Raw genomic sequence first — 14,496 nt, forward strand, 5'->3', positions numbered from 1 at the left:
TAATGCATGTGAGACTGATTGATCTGTAATTTCCTGGCTCAGTTTTGTCCCCTTTCTTGTGGATTGGTATGCTGTCTTCCAGTCAGTTGGCACATCCTCTATTTTAAGTAGCCTAAAAATAATTTCCCTAATTTCTTTAAGTACTGTTGGAAATATACCATCTGGCCCATGTGATTTGTTTGTTTTTAATTCTGCTAGTCCCTTCAGTACCTCCTCCTCATTTATCCTGATCTCTCTTAGGATTTGCCTGGACTGATTGTTAACCTGTGGCATGTTATCTGTCTTTTCTTTTGTAAAAACCTCTGTGAAATACTAATTTAGAAAATTTGCCACATCTTGTTCGTTTTCCAAGATACTTCCATTTTTGCCCTTTAGCTGTTTCACTTCCTCCTTTGACCTCTTGCTGTTGTAGTATTGAAAAAGCTCTTTGCATTAGTTTTAGCAAGAGCTGTTTCTTTCTATTTCCCTCTTTGCTTTCCTGATCCCTTTCTTAAGGTGTCTTTGCAGCTCAACATATTCTTTGTATTTTGTTTCATCTCCATCCCTTTTGTATGCGCTATACAACATTTTCTTTCTCTTGATATTTTTTTGTATACTTCTATTAAACCATTTTGCCTATGTTTTTTGGTCCTCAATTTGCTAAGTTTTGGTACAAATTTCTCCTGAGCCTCAAGTAGTATATTCTTAAAATATAACCATCCATTTTCAACTGAATCTTTATCCAGTGTGTACAACTATGTATAGTACAGTGAATTAAGTGGAATTAAAACAAGACAGCGAGTCATATGAAGCATTTTACTGTGAAAACTATGTACTTCCGGAACATTTCATGTTCGCACTTTGCGAACATTTTTTATTTAATCCTGCCCTTAATTGGATTGTTTTCCTTTTTTCATGTCTTATTTTTCTGTTTATTTATTATTCATGTGTGTTTATTGATTTATTATTTTATTGGGTGTTGCACGTTTTTCTATGAGTGTTCTAATTTAAAAGTGCACACACCTACACCTAGTTGGGTGTTGCCTGCACTCCCATGCCTGTAGCCTGTTTCACCTGTTCCGTGTCACTAATTGTTATGTTCAGAGTGAGATAAAACAGGTGCGGTGGAAAGAGACAGGAGAGAGTGCTTCATTCTGGGCAGAATTGGGAGTGAGTGCTCATCCTGGAGTCGGGATTGGGATTGGGATTGGGATTAGGTGTGATCGCAGGGAGCTTTGGCAGACTGAGATGCCACGGCTAAAGGAACGTGGAGACTGGGACATTAAACTCTACATTGAACTAAGGACTGAGCAGCACTGGCTGGCTGTGGGACAGGCTGTGGTCAAAGAAAGTAGACATTGCCTTCAGTAAAGCTTTGTTTGCCTTCTATCAGAAAGCAGATCAGTGATGAGTGGATTGAAATAAGATCAGTGTATATGATTTGAAGTAAGCTTTATTATTGCAATTGTTGCTGAGGTTTGCATTCAATTCTCCCTATCGCACCCCTGGTTGAGTTTGATCCACACTTGATCTAGAAAGAGAAACAAATGACAGATTATGAACGTGAGTCATAATCATGCATTTTGTATTTCTCATAAGAGAGAATGCTTTTCACTGAAATCAGCTATTCATCCTTGGCAAGGGCTTTTTGGATCTCAGCTTGCTATCCTGGCCTGGAGGGAAAGATGATTTCTGCAGTATAACATGGGATACTCAGAGTAATTCTGTGACAAGGTTGACCTTGCTATCCATAGCATTTTTGAAGCATACTCTTTAGAGTTCATGTAAAAAGATCTAATTGCCCTGTCCATTATTTTGATTGCTTCCTGCTCAAGATATCATTGAAGACCCTTGTTTAATGTAGATATACACATCTCATTATTAGATGGAAAAGTATCTCATTACTTAAAAGCAGTGAAAGGGTCATCCTTGAATGCATTTTCCAGACGGCCCCATAAGATCTAAGCTAACGTGTCCTTTTCTTTCTTATATACATTATATATGTATTTATAAACAAATTTAATATATAGAACAATTGATAGATATAATGTGGATTAACTTACATTCATATTTTTCCCATGCCTTTAAATACATTCTGCCTTTGCTTGCTGAAGAGATAAGTTATCTCACAAATATATACACAGAGAGGATGCATAAACTGTCAGATGGAACTTATTAAAAAAATCAAATGTCTCTTGGTAAAGCTGCAGGGAATTCAGACATGTTCATATATCCCTCTTCCTATACCTCTGATTGACATTATATTCACCCTTTCCTTCTACTCATTAAGGCAGTATGCAATACCCATTATACATCATCTGTGGAGCTTTGCTCAGTGTATATTTTTATCCACCTGATTTCCTTCCCAGTGATATCTTGCTTCAGTCACAAAGACTGCTCAACTGCCTAGTGTTCTGGTCAAGTGGGCGAGTGCATGTGTGGCGTACACCAAGAGAACAGTACAGGCCTGACTGCTTGACCCCTACAGTGAGGTGGTCTGGAGGCTCTGTTATGCTGTGGGGGGCATTTTCCCTGCATTGCTTGGGTCCACTTGTCCCCTTAGAGGGAAGGGTCACTACAAATCTTTACAAAGTTATTCTGAGTGATCACCTTTACCCCATGGTGAAACATTTCTATCCTGATGGGAGTGGTCTCTTCCAGGATGACAATGCCCCCATCCACAGGGCACAAGGGGTCACTGACTGGTTTGATGAGTATAAAAATTATATGAATCATATGCTATGGCCTTTGCAATCACCAGATCTCAACCCGATTGAACAGCTATGGGAGATGTTGGACCGACGTGTTAGACAGCGCTCTCCACCACCATCATCAAAACACCAAATGAGGGAATATCTTTTGGAAGAATGGTGTTCCATCCCTCCAGTAAAGTTCCAGAGACTCGTAGAATCTATGCCAAGGCACATTGAAGCTGTTCTGGTGGCGGCTCGTGGTGGCCCAACACCTTACTGAAACACTTTATGTTGTTTTATTCTTTAATTTGTCACCTATCTGTATATGTATGCTTAGGATACATCAGCATATTAGTAGAGGGTCTGATGATTCTCAGTCTGCAGCTCATGGATTTTTTGTTTTCTCCTTTTGTGCTTCAAGTTAATTAAATAATAACTAACAGTGCTAATAGACTTTGTAAGATTATACTATACAAATGATCCTAAAGGTATGGTCTGGTTCTGGAGAGTGGGTTTAATTTGTGTACTTGTTCAAGCAATCCTTGAAAGGCCAGACAACCTGAACAATGGGGGATCTCACACTCTGTCTGTCTACACCTGTGAGAACCTGCTCCAAAAATGTATGCAGAATGCTCATGTTTTACAAAGAAACACCTTTAAAAACAAGAATAAAATGAAAAAAACAGGGTTAGAGAGGGGGACTTTGGGACAGATTCAATAGAAGAGGATGCAAACTCCCATTACTTGGGTTAATTTTATCAAACTCATCCACAGGAACTGGGGCAAGATAGAAGGGAAAATGAATAGAGCAAAGTATAGTATAGTCCTTGAGGAAAAACTGCTGTCCTTTGCAAGAAAGCTGAAACTGAAATGGAAGTTCAACAATCTGAAGCACACAGTCAAAACTACACTGGAGCGAACAAAAACTAACAAAAAGGTAAATGTCCTTGACCGGCCCAGTCATAGCCCCGACCAAAAACCAATCAAAAAAGTGTGGTATGACTTGAAGATTACTGCCCATCAATTCTCCCCAATGAACTGGACAGAGCTTGGACAGTTTTGTAAAGAAGAATGGTAAAATATAGGTGTGCAAAGTTGGTAGAGACCTATCCCAACAGACCTACAGCTGTAATTGCTGTCAAAGGTTTTTCCACCTAGTATTAACACAGAGGGGTGGAGACTTCATGGGGGATAATTAGCAGCATGCATTTTAAAGACAATCTACCCATTTGCCTGCAGAGAAAAGTATTTAATCAATGCATACTATCAGTGCTCACTTATGGTTACTAAATGCAAAAATGTTACAGAAACTGCAGAAAACACAAAGAAGCATGGAAAGGTGTATGCTTGGAATAACAGGAAGAGATACAAAAATAAACAAATGAATGCGAGAACAAACCAATGTGACATCAATGAAATGTTAAAATGGCACTGGACACATTGCAAGAACAGATGAAAGATAGGATCTCAAGAGATTAAAAAAAACATGGAAGGAGACCACATAAAAGATGGGAAGATTAAATAAATGTTGCAGCATGACATGGAAAAGGGAACCTATAGATTAAAGCAAGTGGAAAGTGGAATCCTTGGGAGGCCTTCCTCTTACAATGGAATGAAATAGGCTGATGATGATATACATGTAAATGTGTGTGGTTATATATATATATATATATATATATATATATATATATATATATATCCTTTTCCCCCACTTTAAATGTGAGAATTAATTCCACAGATCCATCAGTAAGAGTGAAAATCCAAAGATTTCCATTCTCGCTGAGGCTTGCTTATTGACCCTGTTGTTATTCAGTTTTGAAAAACCAATTCAAAGCCCTCATTCTTTATTCTTTTCTTGAAGCAGAAGGCATTTGGAGGGGGTGTTCAGAGTATAATTTCTCACTCAGTTAGGTCTGCCATTACACAACCGAGAAAGTGATGATTCAGATTTAATGACAGCAAACTTAAACCTATTCCCAAGAGGTACATGCCATTTACTAATCATTTGTATGGCTGATCCTTCTCGTTGTCATATTTCCATTAGAATATATTAAACCATTGTTGCACATTCAAATAGTATAGCAGAGTTATTAGGATCCATCTTCTTTGAACATTTTGGCAGTAATATATGAGCTGTTTGAGTATAGTAATTATAGCAATTCCAGTTTAAACCAAAATACAATTTTCTACCTCTTACACAGCTGATTAGACACATGCATTTGACACCTGACAAGTATGGGCTTTCTGAATGCAATGTTTCTTTCTTGTTTCCTTAATACAAAAAACATGATAGCCCACCAATTTCCTAGTATTTATAATTTCTGCATGGATGCATTCTATGCATCATTTTGTTGAAGGTGATCTTTTCATCTGTTTCAATATAAATCAAGATATTTGTTTCAATGTTTCCTTGCAATACTGATGCACAGTGATATGGAGGCTCTTTCTTAATGTTTCTTTAAATAAATTTGCAACAGTAATAGTAAAGTAAAGCTATTTTAGACTGTCCCTCTGCTGCCGTGTGGTCAGCCATGTTTGATGAGAATGGAGATTGATAGTGCATTGATCATCTAGTATGCCCGATCTACTGTTGGTGTGAAAACACTGTCAAAAAGAATTGCGAGCATGTAGAGAACTGCACATGTGTAAATGAGATTGAACGAGCGCAGACAGAACTGCAAATGTGTAAACAAAACAGCAAATATGTAAAGTGGTTACATTGTAGGCTTTTATTATTTAGTATTGTTGCGAGCTATTGTTCAGTGTAACTGTGTGTGTCTGGCACGGTCTTATTTTTGTATTGACATTCAAAGCGGCCATTAATTGTGCTATTAGCAGTGCCGCCTAGGAGGGATTGTGTCATCATGATAGCCTTGTGTCATTCAACGCAACGCAGGTGTGTACTGTCCTAATTAGCTACAGGTGGAATATTTAACAGCCCCCTGAACCTCTGCACCAGCAGCCTCAGTGCCCCCCTTTCGAAGGGCCACAATTCCAAAGGACAGGGACTCTAGCTGCGGGACTCAAAAGGGCTACAATTCCAAAGGGCAGGGACTCTAGCTATGAGACTCCAGCGAGAAGACTGCGAGGAGACGCCACACAGCAACAGCAAGAAGCCATGACAATCTCTCTGATTCCGATCCTGCTCTCTCTTTCCTCTCGGCGTGCACCTGCATGCCATTGCCTCCCTAATCCCTCTAACCTCATCTCCCTGCCTCTCCCCTCCTCCTCCCTCCCCTCTGTTCCCCTCTGCGGAGGCCTGTGGAACTGCCACTCAGGTTCCAAAAAGGCTGATTTCATCTCTGCCTTTGCCTCCCACCACTCTCTGGATTTCCTCGCTCTCACCAAAACATGGATCTCCCCTGAGAACTCAACCACCCCTGCTGCCCTATCCTCTCTGTTTGTCCTGTCCCACTCCTCCCGTCTTGCTGGGCGGGAAGGAGGAACAGGGCTCCTGCCCTCCCCTTCTCTCCTCTTCTCTGTCCCCCCCTTTCTTTCCTCTATCATGACTAACAGCTTTAAATTCCACATCTCGAACTCAGGTTTCCCCTCATTGTAAGAGAAACCTCCTCCTCGGCGGACTCCTCACGGAGTGGGTCCCAACCAGAAGCCCAACCGACCATCTATCCGGAGCCCGGCCTGACCAGGACTGCTCCCCACTGATGACACCAGCCAGGATCCAGGAGAGGCCTCAGATCCCAGGGACCGACCAGGCCGACCAGCGAACGGCCCTGAGGGAGGCCTCCTGCAGCCAGGGCCTGGATTTTTCCCCACAAGGCCCGCTTCCTGCAAGAGCCCCGGAGGTGGAAGCAGCTCCCCAGGCAGGTGGACTTGCCCCGATCTCCGGATTGAGAGCCTCTGGATCCATTCCCAGGTAGGAACGAGCAGCATGGCCCAGTGGATGGCTGCAGTGAGGCGCCACAATGCAGTCTGTTTCAGCCGAGAGGCTGGATGCGAGACAGCGGCCCTCACCTGGCAGGAATTCAGCAGGTCCGTGCTGCAGAGGGGCTTGGGCTTTGCGCCTTCTGAACTGAACTGCGTGGTGAAACTGCCTGGACCTAGAGACGTGTTTGAGGTGAGTTTTAAAAACCCTCAAGTGCTAGAGAGATTTTGGAATATATTTAGAGAAAAGAAAAACTGTATGCCCCTGAGTGACTTTGTAGTCGAGGCTTTGACCGACAGAGAGATTAAAATTGTAACAATCCAGTTTTTTAATGAAGCAGTGGCAGAGTATGATGTAGAAGTATGGCTGAAGAGACACTGAGATCCTTTCAGAAAGTAAGAGAGTCAATGGATGGGGTTTGGACCGGTGCTCGACGGTGGCAGGTGTGCCTGCAGGTGGAAGTGGTCGCCATTGGCGGGGTACGTCACCTGCCGAGCACCGTAGTTTTAGGCTTGTCTTCTACCATGGCATGCCCAAGCTTTGCAGGAACTGCAGGGCCCTGGGTCATTTAGCCGCAGCCTGCACTGTTATTAAGTGCAAGGTCTGTGGCGGGGAACATCTGACCAGGGCCTGTAAGCAGGAGAGGGCCTGCAACCTGTGTGGTGGAGGAGGGCACCTTTTTAGGAATTGTCCCTCCTCCTATGCAAATAGGGTGTGGGCCCTCGGGGTGAGTGGAGAGGAAGAAAAACAAATTGAGGCTCCTGTAATGGAGATACCCCAGAACGTGGGTAGAGAGGAAACAGTCCTCAGGAGTCTGACAGGCTCCCTCACTGACTCCGGGTCGGAAATGTAGGCGGAGGGGGAGGAGAAGTGAACATTTGTGGTGGGAAAGAGGAGAAGGGCAGAGAGGAGGAGAGTGGGTGGGGGGGGTGTCATGAGTAAACGGGTCAATTCTGCTAGCTCCCCCCCCATCAGCTCCTCCCCTGCAGCTGAGACCTCTCCCCCTCAGTTTTATACGCCCATCTATGAGTCTGGAGCGGAGAGTTGTGGGCCTTCTCCACTTCCCCCATCAGCAGAAAGGCTGTGGGCAGTGTAGCGTAAGGTACACTTATAAATTTCAATTAAAGAAGTGAATTTATAGTATCACCTTATCACGAATCCTGGAATCTTGTAGAACTCAATTTCTGTAATAATTGGACGCAGACACCAATTCCAAAGATATAAATTGTCAAATTTATTCAAAAACAAAGACTAAATGTAGCACTACACTAATTATACAAAAGGGAAAAACTAATTAAAATTCAACTCTACATCAACAAATCAAAGACAAATCACTTCCGTGACCAAATCAAAGACCATGGGTTCGCATATGATAACACACAAATCGTTAAAGAAAAAGGTTATAAACATATTGACTACAATACCGGTTAGTAAGACGAAGGTGAGTCTCTCATTAGTATTGTTAGTCAGACATTAAATAACTACGCAGGTTAGTATTTATGACAGGTAACTTCTCGTTATATATACACTCACCTAAAGGATTATTAGGAACACCATACTAATACTGTGTTTGACCCCCTTTCGCCTTCAGAACTGCCTTAATTCTATGTGGCATTGATTCAACAAGGTGCTGAAAGCATTCTTTAGAAATGCCCATATTTTTGTAGGATAGCATCTTGCAGTTGATGGAGATTTGTGGGATGCACATCCAGGGCACGAAGCTCCTGTTCCACCACATCCCAAAGGTGCTCTATTGGGTTGAGATCTGGTGACTGTGGGGGCCAGTTTAGTACAGTGAACTCGTTGTCATGTTTAAGAAACCAATTTGAAATGATTCGATCTTTGTGACATGGTGCATTATCCTGCTGGAAGTAGCCATCAGAGGATGGGTACATGGTGGTCATAAAGGGATGGACATGGTCAGAAACAATGCTCAGGTAGGCCGTGGCATTTAAACGATGCCCAATTGGCACTAAGGGGCCTAAAGTGTGCCAAGAAAACATCCCCCACACCATTACACCACCACCACCAGCCTGCACAGTGGTAACAAGGCATGATGGATCCATGTTCTCATTCTGCTTACGCCAAATTCTGACTCTACCATCTGAATGTCTCAACAGAAATCGAGACTCATCAGACCAGGCAACATTTTTCCAGTCTTCAACTGTCCAATTTTGGTGAGCTTGTGCAAATTGTAGCCTCTTTTTCCTATTTGTAGTGGAGATGAGTGGTACCCGGTGGGGTCTTCTGCTGTTGTAGCCCATCCGCCTCAAGGTTGTACGTGTTGTGGCTTCACAAATGCTTTGCTGCATACCTCGGTTGTAATGAGTGGTTATTTCAGTCAAAGTTGCTCTTCTATCAGCTTGAATCAGTCGGCCCATTCTCCTCTGACCTCTAGCATCAACAAGGCATTTTCGCCCACAGGACTGCCGCATACTGGATGTTTTTCCCTTTTCACACCATTCTTTGTAAACCCTAGAAATGGTTGTGCGTGAAAATCCCAGTAACTGAGCAGATTGTGAAATACTCAGACCGGCCCGTCTGGTACCAACAACCATGCCACGCTCAAAATTGCTTAAATCACCTTTCCCATTCAGACATTCAGTTTGGAGTTCAGGATATTGTCTTGACCAGGACCACACTCCTAAATGCATTGAAGCAACTGCCATGTGATTGGTTGGTTAGATAATTGCATTAATGAGAAATTGAACAGGTGTTCCTAATAATCCTTTAGGTGAGTGTATATCAGTCTCATTTACGTTTAGGTGCCGAGAAAGATCCTATCATTACTTGTTACCACAATTTCCCTTAACTGATTATTATTCAATGATTAAGGATAGGCAGGGCCACCTATAATCTGGTGTCTATTAACTTGTGTCAATTTCAGACTAAACAGTTAAACAGGAATGAGAAGATATTTCTCGGCGTTGACAGATTTTATTTCTAAAATTATCAACAAAACAGTTTAATGCAACACACATTTATATTTAAGAAAACTAAATGATATTACACATTCTAGAGTTATGAATCACAGATTAACATTTCTAATTGATTTCTCAAATGTCATGAATGATGAACTATAAACTGTTAAACTTATCTGAACTTCGTTGCAGAGAGGCCTCTCTGGCTTCGGGCTCAGATAACAGCACACGGCACGAGGTCCGTGTGGTTTGGAACAAAGGCAGTCCGGTTCGGCTTTGTCCAAGAACTTCCACTCAGTCGATGCACCTGGAAGTTGGGGTTTCCCGAATGTAGAGTCTTTTCCAAACAGATTTTCCACTGGTTTGAAGGCTCCAAGGTTGTGCACAAAATCTTCTTTGTAAGCAGGGTTCCACCGTAGTTACTTGAAGACAAAGTCTTTGAGGAAAGCAGGGCCCTGTTTGTTCCAAGGGTCAAGTTTCTTAAGACTCAAATAGCTATTTAAATGACTGAACACTTTCGTATACAGTCGACTTAGTCAATTGTCCAGCTGTAAAACTCCACTGATCAGGTGGGCACAGGCGGGCATGCACAGTCTGTAAAGTTCTTTATTTAATAAAGTCCTTTAAAAGAATTCTTCGTACGGTTCAATCTCCTTCTCCCAGTTTAACTCTTCTGTTGCCAGCAAAGACTTGGTTGGTTTCTGGTTCCGGTTCTGGCAACAGAACTGCAGGTTGAGCTGTGGCAGCGAGTTTCTGGTTCAGGTGAGAGAGAGAGAGAGAGAGAAAGAGAGAGAGAGAGAGAGACCGTGCGCTGTTCTTTATAGTCTGTCAGATCAATATGTGATTGGTTCTTGAGTTTTTGAGATTGGATTTCGGTTTCAGCCCCCAGTGTCCTATTGGAGGGGGGCTTGATTTATGACTGATGTCAATCCATGCCATCTTTTGGAAATGCCGGTTGGCCCGGGTTCGTAGCTCTCGGCTCTCGTCCACTTCAAAGAGTTTTTTATTACCTACAGATCCCTTTCTCCAGACATCTCATAGCAGGATTCCAAACTATTTGGCCTCTTCTCGGTGCCATCCTCCCCAAAACTGTCACTTTGATGTAAACCAGTTCCAAGCTGATTAGTTAAGTAAATCTGATAACTTTGGGGGGGAGAGGTCTTCTTTAGATCAGTGCTTCAGCTCAGAGCTAAAATGCTCTTATCAAAATACACCCAACATAACGCTACAGCAGCCTGGTGGAGGACTGGACCCCTAAAAGTAATATCCCTCCTGCCCCACTCCCTAGACTCTCTCAGGGTAGGGGACAGGTCTGCCCTCCCGGTGGTAGTGTGAGAGCCACAGGTCCTCAGGAGAGTAGAATTAGCGCTTGTGTCTTCGATCAGGAAGACCTCAGGTCCGCAATGACTGAGTCAATGGTGCTGGGGGTGGAGGCCTGTGGCGGCAGACAGCCAGGAAGGGAGAGACTGGCCCCCTCCCCACTAGTAATAAGATCATCTAGCGGGGTCTATCCGGTCATCTCCTCGGTTGCGCACAAATGGTTGAAATCATGGGTGCGAGCGCTAAGCTACGTGAGGGAGAAGAGAGAAGTGGGGAAGAGGAAGGGTTCTTTACATGACTGTTATGGAGCGGGTAACTGCCCTCACTGCCATTATGGCTTTAGTTATCATATCTGTAAATGTGAGGAGCATTGCTGAGGTGAAAAAGAGGGACGATGTTTTAAACTCTCTGGCTGGCATGAAGGCAGACATTATCAGGCATCCCGTTCCAAAAAGAATACAAAGATCTCTGGGACCCTGGGTGAGTCTTTCTGGTCTGGGTCCAACGTGTCCTGAGTGGATGGGATTGCCGTACCCCTTCATAGACGTTAAAAAATTTAGAGTGATAGAGGCGGGCAGGTTGGCATAGACGTTTACCAGCCTCAATACAGCCCCCTTGTATTTAAAGTCGAGGCTGGTAAACGTCTATGCCCCCACCAGCCAGAGAGAGAGAGTACTCTTTTTCACTCAGCTATGCCTGCTCCTGATCGGCACCTTACCAGTTATCATTTCAGGTGATTTCAACTGTGCCCTGAGGGATGTAGACCGGAGTAAGCCCTGTAACAATAGATTGTGGCGAGTCCGTGCAGACCACAGCCACATCGTCCATATAGGCCAGGGCTTTCAGTTGCTCTCCGCCGGCGCCCGGCAGATGGAAACCTGTCACCCAGGTGTCAGGGTGGAGGAACTGCTGGATGGCTTCTGCAGGGCGACGGGGGCTCCTGTCAATAAAGCCAAGAGCGAGGTCTACCTCTCTCAGGCATGGCCTGTTGGCTGGGGCCCGCCGACCGTGTTCCCAGTGAAGCCGTTCATCAAGGTTCTGGGGATCACGATTGATGGGACCAACACGGGCACCTGGAGCTGTGAGGAAGCTTTATCCAAAGTTCAAAGGAAGATCCACGGCTGGATCACAAGAACCTTGACGATGGCTGGTAAGGTGCTGGTCGTAAAGGCCATCCTGTCGACATGATATTTCCCCCAGACAGGCACGCCGCAAAATTGGTTAACAGAATTATATTTTGGTTTGTCTGGGGGAGTCAAATGGAGAGGCTGAAACGAGTGCAGATGGTGAAGGGCGCCCTGGATGGAGGTAGGGGGGTCCCAGACATTGTGCGGCTCATTAAGGCGTAGGGGCTGGCATATGTGGTAAAGAACATCCAGGCTCCTGGCAAGAAAGTGAGTTTCATTAACCGCTTTTATTTTGCCAGCAACCTGAGACCACTCAGCCTCTGTGCCATGGATAACACCAGGCCGCACTCGTGGGATCCCCTGCTGTTCTACAGGGCGCTCTGAGCCTTTGCACTCCACAGTAGGCCTCCACAAAGCCAGCAGAATAGAAGATTTCCCTCCCGAAACCTGCCGCAATATCTGGGCTAACGCTACGCATGTTTGCCTCACAAATATGGAGAAAGACGTCTCCTGGATGGCCGTGAGTCGGTGTCTCCCCACCCGAGTGTTCATGTACAGAATGTGTTGTTTTGATTGATTTAGTGCACATGTTTTGAGTTGATTTGATATTTTGGTTTTCTTTCAATCACGTTAGGATTTTAAAAAGTTTTAAGTGATTTTTGAGATGGATTTTAAAAATTGTAATCATGAGAATTAAATTTTGAATGTTTTTATTTTGTAATTGTAAAATACTACACCTTAATAAACAATATTTTTAAATTCCACACAGTGGAACTCACCTCTCCCTCTCACCTCTTCCTTCTAGTTCTCTACCAACCTCCCAGTCCACTCGCCTCTTCCTGGATGAACTCGACTTTCTTCTCTTCTCCCTCCCCTCACTGTCCTCACCTATCATCCTCCTGGGAGATTTCAACATCCAACTCTCCAACTCCTCCCACTTTTTCTTCCGCTCCTTTACTCTTTTAGCTTCTCTCTCTCCCCGTCTCCCCCCACTCACAGGGCAGGCCGCTAGCTAGACCTCATCTTCTCTAGAGGCTGCTCCCCTTCGACACTCTCCATGACACCCATAGACATCTCAGACCACCACTTCATCTCCTTCTCCCTTGCTCTCCCCTCCCTCCCCACCCCACCCACTCATTTTGTCACTTTCCGCCACAATCTCCGCTCCGTCTCCCCCTCCATCCTTGCCTCCACTGCTCTCACTCTCTTAACTTCCATTGATTGCTTTTCCCATCCGTCCATCAATTGCACTACCTCCTCTTTTTTCTCCTCCCTCACCTCCTCCCTTGATTCTCTCTGTCCTCTTACATCTCATCCTGTCTGTCCCGCCCCTCCTCAACCTTGGATCTCCTCCATTCTCCACCCGATCCAGTCTGCGTGCCGCTGAACAGAAATGGAAAAGGTCCAAACTCCCAGCTGCCCTTGAACTCTACCACTCTCTACTGTCCATATTTGACCCCACCTCTCCTAAGAACTACCACCCTGTCTCCCTACTCCCCTTCCTCTCAGAGACCCTCGAGCATGCTGTCCACCATCAGCTATCTGCATTTCTTTCCTATTACTCACTCCTGGATCCTCTGCAATCTGGCTTCTGCACAGCTCACTCCACTGAGACTGCTCTCCTGGCAGTCACTGACTCCCTCAGCTGTGCTTGGGCAGGATCCCTCTCCTCAGTCCTCATCCTACTTGATCTCTCTACAGCATTTGACACTGTCAATCACTCCATCCTCCTCTCCTGCCTCACTGACCTTGGAATCTCTGGAACTACTCTTACCTGGTTCTCCTCCTACCTCAATGACCGGACCTATCAAGTGACCTGGAGAGGTTCATCATCCACCCCTCCAACCTCTCCTTACAGGCATACCCCAAGGCTCTGTCCTGGGCCCCATCCTGTTCTCTCTCTACACTCACTCCCTGGGCCCCTCATCGCACTTCATGGTTTCTCCTACCACTTCTACACAGATGATGCCCAGATCTTTCTGTCTTTTCCCTCTTCTGACCCTCTCATCCCCTCTCACATCTCTTCCTGCTTGTCTGCTATCTCCTCCTGGATGCACTTGCACCACCTCAAGCTCAACCTCTCCAAATCGAATCTCCTCTTTTCTGCCCCTCTTCCTCACCTTCTGCTGATCTCTCCATCTCAATCCCCTTGGAATCTACAACACTCTCTCCTTCTTCTTCTGCTAAAAACCTAGTAGTCACCCTCGATCCTGCACTCTCCTACACTCAACACATCACGGTTGTGGAAGAAAAACAATCTTCAATCAGGTTGGAACGTTAGTTGCAATGCCTTTAATACACGCAGCGTGGAGAGGAACAGTGAATCAAGAAGATCCCAAAGTCGCTCTGCCTTCATTTAAAAGTCAGAGGCATTTATACACAAAAAACAAAGATCTGGTTACAATCACAGAGTCATTACTATATTATCTTAGAGAGTTAGCTAAGCAGAATATATATCATTATAAGACAGAGTTCATAGGTCAACACATGGATTAGGGAGCAGGCACTTCAATCATACTGTTTGACATTGTCTCCAAGATTCTCATCGTAAATAACAAACAGAAAACAAGGTA

This window comes from Amia ocellicauda, chromosome 13, assembly GCF_036373705.1.
Source record: "Amia ocellicauda isolate fAmiCal2 chromosome 13, fAmiCal2.hap1, whole genome shotgun sequence".
Lineage (NCBI taxonomy): Eukaryota > Metazoa > Chordata > Actinopteri > Amiiformes > Amiidae > Amia > Amia ocellicauda.